This window comes from Callithrix jacchus, chromosome 8 (genome assembly GCF_049354715.1).
Source record: "Callithrix jacchus isolate 240 chromosome 8, calJac240_pri, whole genome shotgun sequence".
In the NCBI taxonomy this organism is placed as follows: Eukaryota; Metazoa; Chordata; class Mammalia; order Primates; family Cebidae; genus Callithrix; species Callithrix jacchus.
Window position 1 is genome coordinate 11,916,828 of NC_133509.1, and position 18,679 is coordinate 11,935,506.

The 18,679-nt window shown below is 41.9% G+C and overlaps 2 long non-coding RNA genes across 5 annotated transcripts in view; one reads left to right on the top strand and one right to left on the bottom strand.

Annotated features, from left to right (window-relative positions):
* Positions 1 to 18,679, top strand: part of LOC118144784 (uncharacterized) — a 137,269-nt gene that overhangs the window by 78,063 nt on the left and 40,527 nt on the right. The window lies entirely within an intron of this gene.
* Positions 831 to 8,394, bottom strand: LOC118144785 (uncharacterized). 3 transcript variants are annotated; one of them, XR_004729534.3, is made up of 3 exons: positions 8,313 to 8,394; positions 4,386 to 4,542; positions 831 to 3,168 (listed from the first exon to the last, which is right to left on the bottom strand). It is a non-coding gene; the product is annotated as an uncharacterized LOC118144785 (long non-coding RNA). The 3 variants fall into 3 exon arrangements; XR_013520745.1 differs by having other exon boundaries at positions 7,997 to 8,394; XR_013520744.1 differs by having other exon boundaries at positions 831 to 4,542; positions 7,997 to 8,394.

Genomic DNA, 18,679 nt, shown 5'->3' on the forward strand with positions numbered 1-18,679 from the left:
CCAAACAGTGGCTAGCACAGCACCTGTAACAGTTGTGGGTGCATTTCTGATCTTGCATGACCTGATTTACAGGGTATTTTGAACAGGAGCTACCCCTTATGGCTTGGAATATGGCTAAAGATTATTGACGTTTTTCCATAAAGTAACTGGTAGAATATGTGGCATACGCTATTATTGCAAAAGCAGAAGTGGTGGGGGGTGATTGAACCTGGGCTGCATTGGGAGTTAGACAGGCCCACATCAGCACCATCCTGAGCATTTGTAGGTTATATGACCTTGGGGGCATCCCCTCAACTCTCTCAGCCTTTGTTTCTTCCCTCATTGAGGAGATCATCCATTCCTCATTGGACTATTGTAAGGCTTAAAATCAAACATCTTTCAAGGCTCCGGGGTCTTTAGGCTGTAACCATAGCAAACATTTAGATCCTAGCCACCCTCCCTTTTCTTCCCTCCAGCATGGAAATGTGGAGGACCAATTTTCTCATTTTCATTAACCCTGGAGTTCTTTCTTCTGAACTTCATCTATCACCTGCTCTGCATTGGGGATTCATGGGTGGGGAGGTCAGGAACAGCCAGGTCTGGTGTCTGGCCTTCAGCTTGCCTCAGTCCCTGTGACTGACACCTGGCCCTTTGCTCTGGAATCTGGACCCTACAATCTCCTACCAAAGTCTTAGCCCAATGAGGGCTCAAAGGCACCCCCTACTGGTGAGAAGATTCCATAGCTGCCCACGTCTCCCCAACTCCTGTGTGAGCACTGCTTAGTACCAAGCATGGATTTTCTAATCTTTTCAGGCAGATCCGTGGGAAGAAAAAACACCAGCCAAGGTATATAGAGAAAAGAAATTGAGTTTATTTACAAGGAAAGAAAATGAGTTTATTTACAAGGATACCTAGAGATGCTCACTAACTTCAGCACCAGCAGTAAAGCAGCACGGGTTTTCGCAAGTCCAGACCAAGTCACCACCGAAGCTCAGTTCGGCTTCTGCTAAACAATCTTTTATACTTTTTGAAACAAAGAAGGGTCAAGTCAGGACACTGTCCACGTCTTCTTCAGGTAATTAACATCCTTGAGGTGTTTACTAAAAATTAGATCAGGGAACTGGCCAGGTTCCCAGGTCCGGCTCTTTAGAGCCTTTTTTTTTTTTTTTTGCATTGGGAAAATTCTGAGCTCAGAATGCTCCCAATGATAAGGAAATGAAGATATAGAGTCTGTCCATGACTTGAAAACGTAATTAACTCCTTCTGTTCTATTACAATTCGGCCTTAGGTATGGGCGGACTTATTGTACACATAATAGTTGTAAGTAAATGCATCATATAAATTCTTAATGCGTTGATATAAGTACAAAGAACAGTAACAACTACATATAGTAATAATCATTAAAATGAATACAGTCATGAACAGGGGGACGAATCTATATGTCACTGATGAGTATGTAAATAACTAAGCCTACTAGTTAGGATTACTATCTGTCACTATAGCATGGGAATAGTTCTGCAGTTTATGACTTACTATGGTGGTTTGTAGTTTATATTCACTTAATTGTCGATTTCAGTTCTGTAATGTCCGATTTAAAGCTTTATTTTTATATAATATAGAAGTTAGATTTAAATAGGTTTCTAACTTTGGTTGGGGCAGGCTTATTGGGGTGAAAGTGATATTTTCATAGTCAATGATTGGGGTTAAATAAATAGTAGAATTATGCCAGGGAAAGATAGAGATATTATAAATGCATCTAACAAATGGAAAATCAACTTGCATATATGACAATACTTCAGATCGATTGGATACAATACATAATGTATGGGTTGGACTTTAAAAAGGGCAGTTTAATCACTTACTGGTAATAAGGTAAAAATACAATGATTAACTGAAAAATGCAATAGACATGGCTCCATCTGTTGTTGTAAATCAGTACATAGTAATCCTTTTGTAGTTACAGCACAATCATTGATTTTATATGTTCTATTTTTATTGTCAATGTTGGTACCATAAAATTCTGGTTGCAAATAATAATAAGGGTATGGAATTGGCAGCACATGATAGGGACATAGCATAGTAGTATTTTGGGGTATATGATAGGTTATTATATTATAACAATATGTGGTGGTACAATAAAAGGGATTATGATCTTCTACCCATATATCTGTATGGTGTTGTTTGGAAATTATTGAAAATTCAGACCAGCGTACTTTTCTTAATTGTAACTCCTGTTGTAGATTTTGTATTTGTATGTAACTAAATAAGTATTGAAGAGAACATTCGAAGTAAATAGATAAGTAATAGTAGTAGTAGATACTATAGTTTGATTAAATATCTCTAAGAATGTCTTTTGATAAGCAAGATTAGAGGTTAATGGGCTTATTACAGTAGGGATTCAATTAGCAGTAAGGCTAGTAGCTGATGCGGCATTTTTCCTAGTATTTTTTTTAATTTATATGATAAGCTATTTAAATTAAAGCTTCTAGCAAGTCTAATACCTGTTCTTACTCTGCCGAGTAATGTATTATACCATTCCCGTTTTCGTCTAGCACAGGGATGTAATTTTGGGAAAGTTACATTTAATTGTAATTGATACTGCTGTGCAAAAAAGGTGGTGTTAGTACAAGCATGAGGTATATGTACAATAGTAGGTTGACTGTATGTCGGGGTTTTATGAATTATTACATGTAAATGTTGTGCCCATATAGTTCTATTGTTGATTGCACTAGAATTAATACACCATAGATATGTACTAGTATTAAATGCACATACTGTAGTGGTTTCATTACAAGACAATTGGTTTCTCTAAATAGCTTTTGAAAACATGTTAGTATATAGAATAGTAGTTAAATCTTGTTGACAACAGGAAATATTCACTTTAGAAGTGGCATTAATAGTAATACTATTATCACTATAAATTATGCCTCGAGCAGGTTTCTGTCCCACCCAATAGGTAAGTGTAGTGTTGGTATCTCCACTAATAGTAAGATTGGTATGGTGACAAACTTGATTAGCAGAACAGTTGTAAGAGTCTTGGCTTCTTACTTTTGTGGAGTTGACCCATCCCTACTGTAGAATCATGTGTCCATTGCTGGAACTAGTTTGGTGAGACAAGATTTGTCTGGGGGAAATGGTCCAAGCAATCCAGACGTGAGTGCTGACAATAATACCTGTAAATACACAAATCTATACACGATGAAACAGATGATTAGTAGGTACTAATATAGGAGTATCAGTGGGGGGAATTAGGACATATATACAGTTATTTCTTCCTTGTGCTACTATCTCTCCAGCTTGTAATGGTTTATGGGGAGATGTTTGTACCTAAACATGACCTGATATTAGTTTCTTTTCATCAGTACTGCCAAATCCTAAATGAGCTGATTTTGGAGGGAACCTTTGTGATTCCCATACTGTGTTTTGTAAAACTGGAATTATTAATAGTTGTGCTATTCGGTGGCCTTTAGGCAAGATGATATCTTCTTCACCAAGGTTATAACAAAGCACTTCGATTTCACCTTAATAATCTGCATCAATTATTCCCTTTAAGATTGTCGTTCCTTTTTGTGCTAGACTAGATCGAGCAGCTATTTGTCCATGATATCCTGAAGGTAACTGTAAACCTATGCCAGTGGGTATTACATGTTGAGTTTTGCTATTTAATTTAGTTACAGAGTAGTTAAATAAATCATAACCTGCAGCAGCATCAGTAGCTTTCCAAGGTTGTATTGCATCTGGGTGGAATCTCCACCAGGAGATAGTTATAGGCTCATGTGTTATTTGGGATCTGATCTCAACTGTATTAGAGGAATATATCATCCGTTGCAACGGGGTTTGGCCACTAGTTAGGAGTCTATTATTAAGTTGTTGTAAGGCTGGTAATAAAAAGGTTTTCCATCCTGAATACATTGGATTGGTTAATTTTCGTAGTTTTTCCTTTAATAACCTATTCATCCTTTCAATGAGGCCTGCTGCTTGTGGGTAATAGGGTATATGATAAATCCATTCTATATTATATTGAGCACAGTAATCAGTAATTAACTTACCTTTAAAATGAGATCCGTTGTCACTTTTGTATTTGTATAATACACACTCCATAATATAAAATAATATAATCTAAGGTTTTTAGAGTATTTTGTTGTGTGGCCCGTTTATAGGGACATCTAATAAGCACACCAGAATAAGTATCTACAATAGTGCATATGTAAGCGCACCTTTTAGAAATGGGGAGCGGCCCTATGTAATCTATTTGCCAAATTTGTGCCGCTTGTTTTCCTCGAGTTAATTCTCCTGTGACGATACGGGGGACATTTTGCAACCGTTCTTGTTTACAAACTGGACACTGTGTTGTGATGGTTTTACATACATCTAATGGCAGGTATATGCCTCTCTGTTGCGCCCACCTGTACATAGTTTTGGCTCCTGCGTGTCCAGTGTGTTCTTGCACCCATTTTGCGCACTTGGGATGATCTTCAGTGTAAGTATTAGAGCTAATTTTAGTTAATTGGTCAGTCTTCTTATTGTAAATACGTTCAATAGAGTCAGTAGGCACGTGAGCGTCTACGTGGAAAACAGAAACATTAGTACTTTGTAATACAATCCATGTATTTTGCCATAAGTCCTTTCTTCATAAATCACGGTCACGAATCTTCTAATTGTCATGCTGCCATTGTGCAATCTAGGTTGATAATCCCATATGCACAGACCAGGAATCTGTGAACACATGACATTCTCCCCCATACTCTTTTTCCAGGCACAGCCGGGCTGCGTGTAATTCGGCAGGTTGGCTGCTGCCGTTTGCTCCACTGGCTTCTAGTGTACAGTCCAGAGCGGGATCATATGCTATAGCTTTCCAGTGCCGCTTTCCCCCTATGTATCTAGCAGAGCCATCTGTAAACCATGCGTGCTTCTGTTGTTCCTTACTTAAAGAGTCATATCCTTTACTGTCAATATGTTTAACGAGTTGATCATGATTACTTTCATCAGTTGGGCAAGGAAAAACCTTTTCATGTAGCTGCAAAACTCCAGTGGGGCCTGGTTTAGCACGATTTTGTAATCTTATGTGATACCGGGTCAGAAAGTACCCACTGCATTATTGGAATTTGAGGGCGTAAGATTTCTTCTTTATCGGTGGTTAAATGTTCTGTTTCAGATAAGGCCCAGTAAGCAGTTAATAATTGTTGTTCTAACTGGGTATATGGGTTTTTACATTGGGGCAATTTTCGAGACCAAAATTCTGATGGAACTTGTTTACTATTCTGCTTTTGCCAAAGACTCCAATTAGCATGTTCACTTTCTATACTAGTCATTAATTCAACAGGTCCTGACTGTAGGGGCCATAAATCTAAGTCTTGCTGGATTGCCTCTTTAGTTCTCTCAAAAGCATCCTGTTGATGTTGAGTCTATTCAAATTGGTATTTTTTCCTAGTTACTTTAAAAAGTGGTTGTAATAGCATTCCCAAATGGGGTATATGATGTCTCCAGTATCCAAATAAGCCAATATATTTTTGTGCCTCCTTTTTGGTAGAGGGAGGGGGAAAATGTAATGTACTCTGTTTTGCTTTTGGGGTAATGGCACGTAAGCCATGATCCCAATATGTTCTTAAAAATTTTACATGTTGACTGGGTTGCTGTATTTTTGTTGGATTAATCTTCCATCTTTTACTGATCAAATGTTCAGTTAAAGATTGTAATTCTTGTTGCATAGTTATTTCATTATGGCCTTGAATCATAATATCATCAATATAATGGTGTAAAATCACATTGGGAAAATTCTATTGATCTAAATGCTCAGCCACGATTTTATGACAGAGAGTGGGACTATGTTTATATCCCTGTGGTAGTCTGGTAAAAGTGTATTGCCTTCCATTTCAGGTAAAAGCAAAGTATTGCCATTGGTCCGGGTTGATTGGGATTGTGAAAAAGGCATTAGCTAAGTCTATTATTACATACTACTGACCGGGGTGCTTTTGATTTTCAATGATGTATATAGTATCTGGTATAGCAGCATGCAATGGAGGTGTCACAGCATTCAAATTTCGATAATCTAGAGTCATGCGCCAGGAGCCATCAGATTTACGAAGAGGCCAAATAGGACTGTTTCATGGAGAAGTACATGGGACCATTACTTCAGCTTCTACATGATTTTTAATAGTGTCAGTAATTTCATTATGGCCACCTGGTATTTTATATTGCTTGCAGTGGATAACTTTTGTTGGGGTTGGTAATGTTAGAGGCTCCATCAACAATTTTCCAATAATAATACTAGGAAAGATCTTGTAGGTTAATTTAGCAATAGCAAAATTGTATTTCCCATCTTCTAGATGTAACGTCATGCCCCTTAGAATGTCCATCCCTAGGATGTACTCTGGTATAGGCACAATCATTACAGTATACTTTCTTTTTGCAGTATGTCCTATTTTTATTTCTAAGTCCACTTGCTTAGCACTAATTTCTGATCCTCCTAATCCGGTAATAGTAGTATGTACACCTTTGAATTTTGCTGGATTACCATAAACAAGGGAAGCCTCCGCCCCAGTATCTACTAAAGCACGAGTTTTTGTAATAGACCCATTTTTCTAAAAAATTGTTATGGGGACATGGGGACGAATGTCATAGTATTTCCTTGATACTGAGGCTTGGTTAACAAGTCATTTACTTTTAAACAAATTATCCCAAGGATAGATCTGTTTAACCTCGGGGGTTTCTTTAGCTTCAGTCTTTTCAGTAGTTCCAAAAAAAGGGTTAATTTTTGTCTTCTCTGTATCATTGCCAAATTGTACTTTCTTCACAGTTCTAACTTTATCTTTATACAGAGCCCATAACTCACTAGTTGGCAATCCATCTAATTTGTCAGGTTTCATTCCAGCTTTTAATAAAGCATGGAACATTTCCTTCCTACTCACTCTGTTTTCCCCTCTTTATTGGACTCTCTTGAGGACTGGTTCCACTCTCCCATATCTCCTAGCTCTACCATCTTTTCTAAAATACGATCAATAGGGTTCCCAGTCTCATTCAGTAACAAGGTAATCATCAGGTGCTTATAGGCAGGGGGAGCTGTCTTAATTAATAAACTGCGATGCGTGGGCATTAAGCCGATGGTTAAGTAGGTATCAGCCTGACCCAAGGCAATAGCTGTCCTCATGGCTTCTCTCTTTAACATCTTCATGCCATCTTGTAATGTATACCAAGGACGATCATCATTTGGCCATGCTGACTCTAAGGGATATTGTCCTATGCAACCTCTAGCAGCTAACTCTAACATGGTAGTCATCGTCCCTGCTCCATCATTGCCTCCTGCCTGCTGATGGTCTCTCAAAGCAGTTTGCACCGTAGGGCTGGTGGAGACTGTGATAAATTTACCAGCATCCTGATGGTCAATTCTAATACCTCCTGCCCCCATATCTGCTATACGCACCATCCAATCTAACAAGAACTCATTTGGTTTCTGCATAAATTTAAGAAGAATATTCTGTATTTCCTGCTGTGTAAAATCTTCTTGTATTAAATAAGTTTCTGCCCGCCTGTCGGCCGCCGTTTTCTGGTGCTTACGAGCTAGCGGCTTAGCTTGCAGAGGAGGGGGATGATACTTCCTAGCTTCTTCATCTAGCTCGTCCCAATCAGGTTCCTCATCAGTATCATCCCAAATGTCACCATCCCAAGTATCAGGGTCCCAATCAGCTTTAGCAGTTGCAATGACAGCATGCACCTTCTTTGCATTCACTTTCCCCTTTCGTTTTCTATAATTATACTGTGCACACAGTACAGCAGCCTTTTCGGCTGCTCCCTGATACATTCTTGCCTGATCACCAAGGATAAATTTCTGACATTGTAACATAGACAATTTGCCTTGTAAATCAGCCAATTCTTTTTCTAACTGCAATTTTTCCTGTATAAGGGCTTGGCGAGCTAAGTATTGTTTCCTATAAGCAGACAACAAAATCCAGCCTCGTCTATTAATGGCAGCTAACTCCTTTCCTTTATCTACCGGCACCAGGTCCAAAACTTTACATACCTGTGCAGGATCAGCGGTCCTAAGGCGGCCGTCCCAATTTTCACTTAGGCCAGTGACGGAGGCCAAATTACGAGCGACAGAAACAAACACAGGATCTTCACAAGCAGGAATGTCACTAACAATAGTTTTAACATTTTTTTTCAAGAAAGGTATGATGCACTCCTTCTCCCCGAATCCTGCCGACTATGCCAATTTTGTGTGAGCACTGCTCAGTACCAACCTTGGATTTTCTAATCTTTTCAGGCAGATTCGTGGGAAGAAAAAACACCAGCTGAGGTATATAGAGAAAAGAAAGAGAGTTTATTTACAAGGATACCTAGAAACGCTCACAAACTTCAACACCGGCAGTAAAGCAGCACCGGTTTTCGCAAGTCCAGACCAAGTCACCACCGAAGCTCAGATTGGCTTCTGCTAAACAATCTTTTATACTTTTTAAAACAAAGAAGGGTCAAGTCAGGACACTGTCCACATCTTCATCATGTAACTAACATCCTTGAGGTGTTTACCAAAAATTAGATCAGGGAACTGGCCAGGTTCCCAGGTCCGGCTCTTCAGAGCGTTTTGTTTTTTTTTTTTTTTTTTTTTTGCATTGGGAAAATTCTGAGCTCGGAATGCTCCCAATGATAAGGAAATGAAGATATAGAGTCTGTCCATGACTTGAAAACGTAATTAACTCCTTCTGTTCCATTACACTCCTGAGTGGATAATCAGCCCTAGCAATCCAGAGACACATTCTTGGATTCTCGTAGCTTTATTTTTCAGTTGAAAACTCAGAGAAAAAGGTTATGTTCCAAAAGAAAGTAAAAAAACTTTGAATGCTCTAGCCTGGGGCCCAAGTTCACAGGTGCCCCTACCAAAACAGAGGCCCTCTGAAGCATTCAGTCCCAGTGTGTCTACCCCAAAGACAGTAGCTCTCTGCCTAGGCTTTTGAAGAGCTATCAGTTCCCCTCAAAGAACCTCCTGCCTCAGGAGACCCCTGGATCAGGCAGGTAAAGCCAGGAGCAGGCAGCTGAGAACTTGGCTTCATGTGGTTTTTGCGTTTGTTTCTGTTTATGTGGTGAATTATGTTTATAGACTAGTGTATGCTGAACCAGCCTTGCATCCCTGGGATGAAACCTACTTGATCATCATGGATAAGCTTTTTGATGAGCTCTTGCAATCGGCTTGCCAGTATTTTATTGAAGATTTTTGCATCTATGTTCATCATGGATATTAGTCTGAAGTTTTCTTTTCTTGCTGAGTCTCTGCGAGGTTTTAGTATCAGGACAATGTTGGTCTCATAAAATGATTTGGGAAGGACTACCTCTTTTTGGATGGTTTGGAATAGTTTCAGAAGGAGTGGTACCAGCTCCTTTTTATATGTTTGGTAGAATTCAGCTGTGAGCCCATCCAGACCTGGGCTATTTTTAGTTGGTAGGCTATTGATTGCTGCCTCAACTTGAGCCCTTGTTATTGGTCTATTCAGGGTTTTGACTTCTTTCTGGTTTAGGCTTGGGAGGATGCAAGTGACCAGAAATTTATCCATTTCTTCCAGGTTTACTAGTTTATGTGCATAGAGTTGTTTGTAAAAATCTGACTATGGTTTGTATTTCTGAAAAATCTGTGGTGATATTCTCTTTATCATTTTTTATTGCATCTATTTGATTCTTCTCTCTTTTCTTTTTTATTATTCTGGCTAGTGGTCTGTCTATTTTGTTGATCTTTTAAAAAAACCAGCTCCTGGTTTTAATTTTTTTTGAACGGTTTTTTGTGTCTGTATCTCCTTCAGTTCTGCTCTGATCTTAGTTATTTCTTATCTTCTGCTAGGTTGTGAGTTTTTTTTGATCTTGCTCCTCTAGCTCTTTCAATTCTGACGATAAGGTGTTGATTTTAGATCTTTCATTGCTTCTCATGTGGGCACTTATTGCTATATATTTTCCTCTAGACACTGCTTTAAATGTGTCTCAGAGATTCTGGTATGTTGTGTCTTCGTTCTCATTGGTTTAGAAGAACATCGTTATTTTTGCCTTCATTTCATTGTTTATCCAGCCAACATTCAAGAGCCAGTTGTTCAGTTTTCATGAAGCTGTGCGGTTCTGAGTCAGTTTCTAAATTCTGAGTTCTAACGATTGCACTGTGGTCTGAGAGACTGTTATGATTTCCATTATTTTGCATTTGCTGAGGAGTGTTTTACTTCCAATTATGTGGTCAGTTTCAGAGTAGGTGTGATGTGGTGTCGAGAAGAATGTATATTCTGTGGATTTGGGGTGGAGAGTTCTGTAAGTGTCTATTAGGTTTGCTTGGTCCAGGTCTGAGTTCAAGCCCTGGTTATCCTTGTTAATTTTCTCTATGGTTGATCTGTCTAATATTGACAGTGGAATGTTAAGTCTCCCACTCTTACTGTGAGGGAGAGTAAATCTCTTTGTAAGTCATTCAGAACTTGCCTTACGTATCTGGGTGCTCCTGTATTGGGTGCATATATATTTAGGATCATTAGCTCTTCTTGTTGCTTTGATTCTTTTGCCATTATGTAATGTCCTTCTTTGTCTCTTTTGATATTTGTTGGTTTAAAGTCTATTTAATTAGAGACTAGAATTCCAATTCCTGCTTTTTTTTTTGCTCTCCATTTGCTTGGTAAATCTTCCTCCATCCCTTTGATTTGGAACCTCTGTGTATTTTTGCATGTGAGATGGGTTTCCTGAATGTATCACACCGATGGGTTTTGTCTTTTTATTCAATTTGGCAGTTCGTGTCTTTTGATTGGGGCATTTAGCTTATTTACATTTAGGGATAATATTGTTATGTGTGAATTTGATACTGCCATTTTGATGCCAGCTGGCTGTTTTGCCCGTTAGTTGATGCAGATTCTTTTTTTTTTTTTTAAATTTTTTATTGGATTATAGGTTTTGGGGTACATGAGCAGAGCATGCAAGACAGTTGCGTAGGTACACACATGGCAGTGTGCTTTCTTTTCTTCTCCCCTTCACCCACATTTGGCTTTTCTCCCCAGGCTATCCCTCCCCATCTCCCCTGATGCAGATTCTTTATTGTGTTTATGCTCTTTATCATTTGGTATATTTTTGGATTGGCTTGTACTGGTTGTTCCTTTCTGTTTAGTGCCTCTTTCAGGAGCTCTTGTAAATCTCTGAGTACTTGATTTTTCACAAAGAATTTTATTTTTTTTTCACTTACCAAACTTTGTTTGGCTGGAAGTGATATGCTTTTCTTTGTGAGTTGTCTCTTCACTCATATTCCTAGGCTGAGTTCCCCAAACAGTGGCTAGCACAGCACCTGTAACAGTTGTGGGTGCATTTCTGATCTTGCATGACCTGATTTACAGGGTATTTTGAACAGGAGCTACCCATTATGGCTTGGGATATGGCTAAAGTTTATTGACGTTTTTTCTTAAAGTAACTGGTAGAATACGTGGCATACGCTATTATTGCAAAAGCAGAAATGGTGGGGGGTGATTGAGCCTGGGCTGCATTGGGAGTTAGGCCCGCATCAGCACCATCCTGAGCATTTGTAGGTTATATGACCTTGGGGGAATCCCCTCAACTCTTGTCTTCCCTCATTGAGGAGACCATCCATTCCTCATTGGACTATTGTAAGGCTTAAAATCAAACATCTTTCAAGGCACTTGGAGCAGTGCCTGGGCTCCGGGGTCTTTAGGCTGTAACCATAGCAAACATTTAGATCCTAGCCACCCTCCCTATTCTTCCCTCCAGTGTGAAAATGTGGAGGACCAATCTTCTCATTCCCATTTACCCTGGAGTTCTTTCTTCTGAACTTCATCTATCACCTGCTGTGCATCGGGGATTCATGCGTGGGGAGGTCAGGAACCGCCAGGTCTGGTGTCTGGCCTTCAGCTTGCCTCAGTCCCTGTGGCTGACACCTGGCCCTTTGCTCTGGAATCTGGACCCTACAATCTCCTACCAAAGTCTTAGCCCAAAGAGGGCTCGAAGGCACCCCCTACTGCTGAGAAGATTCTATAGCTGCCCATGTCTCCCCGACTCCTGAGTGGATAATCAGCCCCAGCAATCTAGAGACACATTCTTGGATTCTGGTAGCTTTATTTTTCAGTTGAAAACTCAAAAGGTGATTTTCCAAAAGAAAGTAAAAAAAACTTTGAATGCTCTAGCCTGGGGCCCAAGTTCACAGGTGCCCCTACCAAAACAGAGGTCCTCTGCAGCATTCAGTCCCAGTGTGTCTACCCCAAAGACAGTAGCTCTCTGCCTAGGCTTCTGAAGAGCTATCAGTTCCCCTCAAAGAACCTCCTGCCTCAGGAGACCCCTGGATCAGGCAGGTAAAGCCAGGACCAGGCAGCTGAGAACCTGGCTCCATTTCCCCCTCCACACAGTAAGCGTTCTGAAGCAGTGGCTTCCATCATGACTGTTGAATAAGTGAATAGAGACCTTGGGCATGAACAGGAGCTGGGTAGAACTGTCTCTGCAGGGCTGGGACTCGCTGGCCATGCTGTCTCTTGGTTTACAGTGGAGGTGTGGAGGAAGGGGGAGAATTACCCAGACCAGTGGGAGAGTTTCATGTCCTCAGAAGTATTTTGAGCACAATGGCAAACAGCTCTTTTTTTCTGCATTTGAAGCACATGTGGTTCTGAGTTTCCCGGCATTCCATGCTGGTTATTCTGTCCCAGCCAAAACTCTTGCCCTTGTCAAGGAGCTGGAATTAGAGTAGAAGGTGAAGGAGGTTGAAGCCTTTGGCAGCCTAGTGCTGGCTTAGATGAAATCTCAAATGGAATAGAAGAGAGAAGAGAAGTTAGGTCAGGCTACGGGCCCCAGAGGAGAGGGGCCCCTGCTCTTTCCTGAGATAAGTTATGTTGGGGCCCCTATTACAGCTCTTGGTTCTCCTTATGAAAAGGACAACTCTCCATCCACTCCCACCCATCTCCCTCTCCTCTTTCTGTAAGAGCAGCAGGCACGGGTCGATGAGTCCCTGCACCTGCCAGGCCTTTGCAGGCAGTGGTGTTAGGCCCAGCCTGCTGAGTTCCTGGGAAACTGAACAAGCATCTATGGAGCACTCACTCCATTTCGGGTTCTGCCACCAGCACCCTGGAGACAGAAGACCAAGACATTCTTCCCGGCCAAGGGGAGGGTGAAACCTTAGCACACCATGCATTGAGAGCTCGGGATGCATCCAACCCAAAGTGCAGGCTAAAGGGAACTCTCACTGTGAGGGTGGGATCTTCAGTACAGCTCGCAGTGGAGGCTGCTCTACTGTTTCCCCATCGAGTGTGGTGGGCAAGGGCACAGACTGGGCACTCAGAGCTACCAGGGTAAGGAAGTGCTCTTTTAACCCTCATCTGCTAGGAGAACTGTTTAAAAGATGGGCTTTATTTAACTTCTTTGAGATGGAGTAAAATGGCTCACTGCAACCTCTGCCTCCCAGGATCAAGCACTTCTGCCTCAGACTATTGAGCAGCTGAGATTATAGATGCCTGCCGCCACACCCAGCTCATTTTTCTATTTTTATTAGAAATGGGGTATGGCCAGGCTGGTATTCAACTCTTGACCTAAAGTAATCCACCTGCCTCGGCCTTTCAAAGTACTGGGATTATAGGTGTGAGCCATCGCACCCCGCTATTTTTTTTTATTGCATTTTAGGTTTTGGGGTACATGTGAAGAACATGCAAGATTGTTGCATAGGTACACGCGTGGCAGTGTGCTTTGCTGCCTTCCTCCCCTTCACTTATATCTGGCATTTTTTCCCATGCTATCTCTTCTTAGCTCCCCACCCCTGCTGTCCCTCTCCTATATCCCCCCAACAGACCCCAGTATGTGGTGCTTCCCTCCCTGTGTCCATGTGTTCTCATTGTTCAACACCCACCTATGAATGAGAACATGTGGTGTTTGATTTTCTGTTCTTGGGTCAGTTTGCTGAGAATGATGGTTTCTAGGTTCATCCATGTCCCTACAAAGGACACGAACTCATTGTTTTTGATGGCTGCATAATATTTCGTGGTGTATATGTGCCACGTTTTCCCTGTCCAGTCTATCATCGATGGGCATTGGTGTTGGTTCCAGGTCTCTGCTATTGTAAATTGTGCTGAAATGAACATTTGTATGCATGTGTCCTTATAGTAGAATGATTTATAATCCTTTGGATATATACCCAGTAATAGACTTGCTGAGTCAAATGAAATTTCTATTTCTCGATCCTTGAGGAATCTCCACACTGTCTTCCACAATGGTTGAACTAATTTACACTCCTACCAACAGTGTAAAAGTGTTCCTATTTCTCCACATTCCCTCCAGCATCTGTTGTCTCCAGATTTTTTAATGATGGTCATTCTAACTGGCGTGAGATGGTATCTCAGTATAGTTTTGATTTGCATTTTTCTAATGACCAGTGATGAGCATTTTTTCATGTTTGTTTTCCTCATTCAATACTCTATTGAATAGGAGTGGTGAGAGAGGGCATCCTTGCCTAGTGCCAGATTTCAAGGGAATGCTTCCAGTTTTTGCCCATTCAGTATGATATTGGCTGTGGGTTTGTCATAAATAGCTTTTATTATTTTGAGATACGTCCCATCAATACCTAGTTTATTGAAGGTTTTTTGCCTAAAGGCTGTTGAATTTTGTCACAGGCCTTCTCTGCATCAATTGAGATAATCATGTGGTTTCTGTCTTTGGTTCGGTTTACGTGGTGCATTACCTTTATAGACTTGCGTACGTTGAACCAGCCTTGCATCCCTGGGATGAAGCCTTCTTGGTCATAATGGATAAGCTTTTTGATGAGCTCTTGCAATTGGCTTGCCAGTATTTTATTGAAGATTTTTGCATCTATGTTCATCCTGGATATTTGCCTGAGGTTTTCTTTTCTTGCTGAGTCTCTACCAGGTTTTCATATCAGGACAATGTTGGTCTCATAAAATGATTTGGGAAGGACTCCCTCTTTTTGGATTGTTTGGAATAGTTTCAGAAGGAGTGGTACCAGCTCCTTTTTGTATGTCTGGTAGAATTGAGCTGTGAACCCATCCAGACCTGGGCTTTTTTTAGTTGGTAGGCTATTGATTGCTGCCTCAACTTGAGCCCTTGTTATTGGTCTATTCAGGGTTTTGACTTCTTTCTGGTTAAGGCTTGGGAGGATGCAAGTGTCCAGGAATTTATCCATTTCTTGCAGGTTTACTAGGTTATGTTCATAGAGTTGTTTGTAATAATCTGACTATGGTTTGTATTTCTGTGAAATCTGTGGTGATATTCCCTTTATCATTTTTTATTGCATCTATTTGATTCTTCTCTCTTTTCTTTTTTATTATTCTGGCTTGTGGTCTATTTTGTTGATCTTTTCAAAAAACCAGCTTTTGGGTTTATTGATTTTTCTGTTGAAGGGTTTTTTATGTCTGTATCTCCTTCAGTTCTGCTCTGATCTTAGTTGTTTCTTATCTTCTGCTTGGTTTTGAGTTTTTTTGATATTGCTCCTCTAGCTCTTTCAATTTTGACGATAAGGTGTTGATTTTAGATCTTTCATTGCATGCCCGTATATAGTAAAATGCATATCTCAACACAAACATCATTGCACCTGTTGATGTGTGTCTTAAGCCTGAGGTAGGAAAGTTTGGTAGGTGGAAGTTATTTTGCATCTCCTTTATCATAGCATGGCACATGGAAGAGAAGAATTTGGCTTTAGCATTTTGCTGTGAGTGTCCTGTTTATTCCATGGTCATGGGCCTTTAGTACCAAATTTACTTGAAAACCTTGTGATTATTTATGCAGAAAGAAAGAATGAGGAATCTTGGGTAATGGGAAAGCAACCAGCCAGTTTTGCAAAGACTCCAACATGGATGGTTTATAACTAATTGGAAAAACATGTCTCATCTCAGTTGATTTAATTTTTTTTGCAGTGCTGGGGGCCTTAAGTGTTCCCAGAAGGTTTAAGGAGCATAATCACCTCCCAAGGTGTTCAGCACAGTGACAAAAAATGACAAAGGGCTCTGCCTGAGTCTGAGGGTTCTTCAGTCATGGCCAGCTCTGTCTAGTGGAGCAAAGACCCTGTCTGTCCTCAGCCTTCTGGCTATGGCAGGGGCATGGGGTTGGGAGAGCAGAGTGTGGGCACTTGTTCTGGCTGGAAACAACCTTCAAAACAAGGTTCCAGAGGCAGAGTTTGAGACCCAGACAGGAAAAGGGGATGGCCAGTGTTGATGCTGTCAGAGCTGAGGGTCCCGAACTGTCTGATTATAAGCACAGTGTTGGGTCCTTATGTATTTTACAAGGTTATTTTCAGAGACATGGAAGTCAGTGGACCCACTTTCTCTTCCTTATTGGAGTTCTCTGAAAAAGAGTGTTCCCAGGGACAGATATTCTGATGGGGCCACGGCCCCACCAGTGTCCTTAAGAGGGAAAGCTCTGTCAGCAGTGGAAAGCTCAGCCCTGGCTGATGACACAGGCTACACTAGGGTGGGATCTGCAGGCACCAACAGTCTGCCCTAAGGCTCCAAATTTAGAGGCCCGGTTGCTCCTGGTCCTGGCTTTGCTAGCTAGTCTCAGTCCTGGCTCTTGGGGGGCTGATGTGATGTGTGTGAGATGGAGCAAATGGCATTGCTCCTACCCCCACCAGGGTGGTGTCAGGATGAAATTCAACATGGGAAGTGCCCTCCCCCTACCCCATGGACCAAGAGGTGATGCTATTAGAGTTATATGTGTTTCCCCTTACTGTTTCCATTTGCTTCCTGAAACCCTGAAAGAGACTCTGTGGGAAAGGAAGGGTCTTTCAGATGCCTGAGTGCAGCTGGGAATGGATGTTTCTAGTTAATCAGGCTGACTGGAGCCCAGGGTGTCGGCTGGGTCGTGGGTTTGAGCCACCAGAGCCACTGAGGCACAGCTGGCCCGCTGCCAAGTGCTGCCAGCCATCCTTCAAATGTCACCATTGCTCATGCCTGGGAGATGTTCCAGCATTGACCAAAAGTGTTGCTGGGTCTTGTCCTACTCAGAACAGGCCACTGTAGAGTGATCTATTGCCATACTCAAGGACAGATCTGGGTCCTGTGCCTCCCAGGACTCTGAACACAGAATGCCCCTGGCAGGACCCCAGCCCATGGGCACAGCCTTTCTAGTTAGTATTATGCACTTACGTAAAATGCACTCCCTTTTGAAGAGGGGGATACCCAGTGATTAAAAGAGTTGAGGGCAGGTCACCAGACTGTTTCAGGCTCCCTTAGGAAATGACTCTGAGAGGGTTACTACACAGCAATGGAAAGGTCTCCCTGTTGGAGGGGCTCTGTGCCTGGCCAGCTCCTTACTTTAAATTCTAGCCTACTCCAGCCACCCAAGAATCTTCATTAAGTGGCTCTGAAGTAGGAACTGCTACTTAATTTGCAAAGATGAGCACAGAATGAAAATCAGTAATTTCCAGAAATTAATATTCAAGTGGTCTGGGTGCAGTGGCTCACACCTGTAATCCCGGCACCTTGGGAGGCCAAGGCAGGCAGACCACAAGGTCAGGAGTTCGAGACCAGCCTAACATGGTGAAACTCAGTCTCTACTAAACATACAAAACTTAGCTGGTCATGGTTGTGGGCACCTATAATCCCAGCTACTCAGGAGGCTGAGGCAGGAAAATTGCTTGAACCTGGGAGGTAGAGTTTGCAGTGAGCCAAGATCACACCATTGCACTCCAGCCTGGGTGACAGTGCAAGACTCTGTCTCAAAAAAAAAAGAAAAAAAAAGATTCAAGCAGCAGAGCATTCAGGCAGGTTTTAGGGACTCTTCTGAGCACAGGGCCCTGGCTGCATACTTTGTGCACTGACTGGCCCAGGTCTGGAGAGAGTGCAAGGCAGGCAGCTGACCTGCACCATGTGGGTGAACTGAGTCAACCTGCCCTTTGCAGGGGTTGATGGGATCTTTTCTAGGCTGTTGGCCTGGGCAGGGCTGATGACATTATTGGGGCTTTCCCTTGTCTAGGCTGAATATGATACACTGGGACAAGCTGAACAGAGGGGGTTTGGCACAGGGTGCTCCAGGGAGCGTCATCTCTGTACAAAGGGAAGTCCCTGAGCTTGAACACATGACTTAATCATCTGTCACAAGGTTCAGAGCAAAACCCAAAGGCCAGGCAATGGTGCATTGAAACTGTCACCACCCAAGTTAGCATTTTCCAGTATCATGAAAAAATGCTTTGTAGATACGAGGTCTCACTGTGTTGGCCAGGATGGTCTCGAACTCTTGGTCTCAAGTGATCCTCCTGTCTTGGCCTCCCAAGGTGTTGAGATACACTCATGAGCCACTGCCCCTGGCCTCCAACGCGGTTTTAACTTTTTTGATATATCTGTGATTTTTGGATTATACCTGTTTTGTTACTTCCATTAGAGAAAATTGACCTGGCCAGGCAAGGTGGCTCATGCCTGTAATCCGAGCATCTTGGGAGGTTGAGGTGGGCAGATCACATGCCGTTTCTCCTGTGAGAGCTTAAGACCAATTTGGACAACATGCAAAACCCCGCCTATACTAAAAACACAAAAATTAGCCAGGCATGGTGATGGGTGCCTGTAATCCCAGCTACTCAAGAGGCTGAAGCAGGAGAATCTCTTGAACCCATGAGATGGAGATTGCAGTGAGCTGAGATTGTGCCACTGCACTTCTGCCTGGGCCACAGAACCTCAAGAGCAGATTTTTGTCACTGCCGGGTGACCTTACTAATCACTAACCATGGGCGTACAAGGACAAACGAATGAGGGCAAAAGAATTTAAG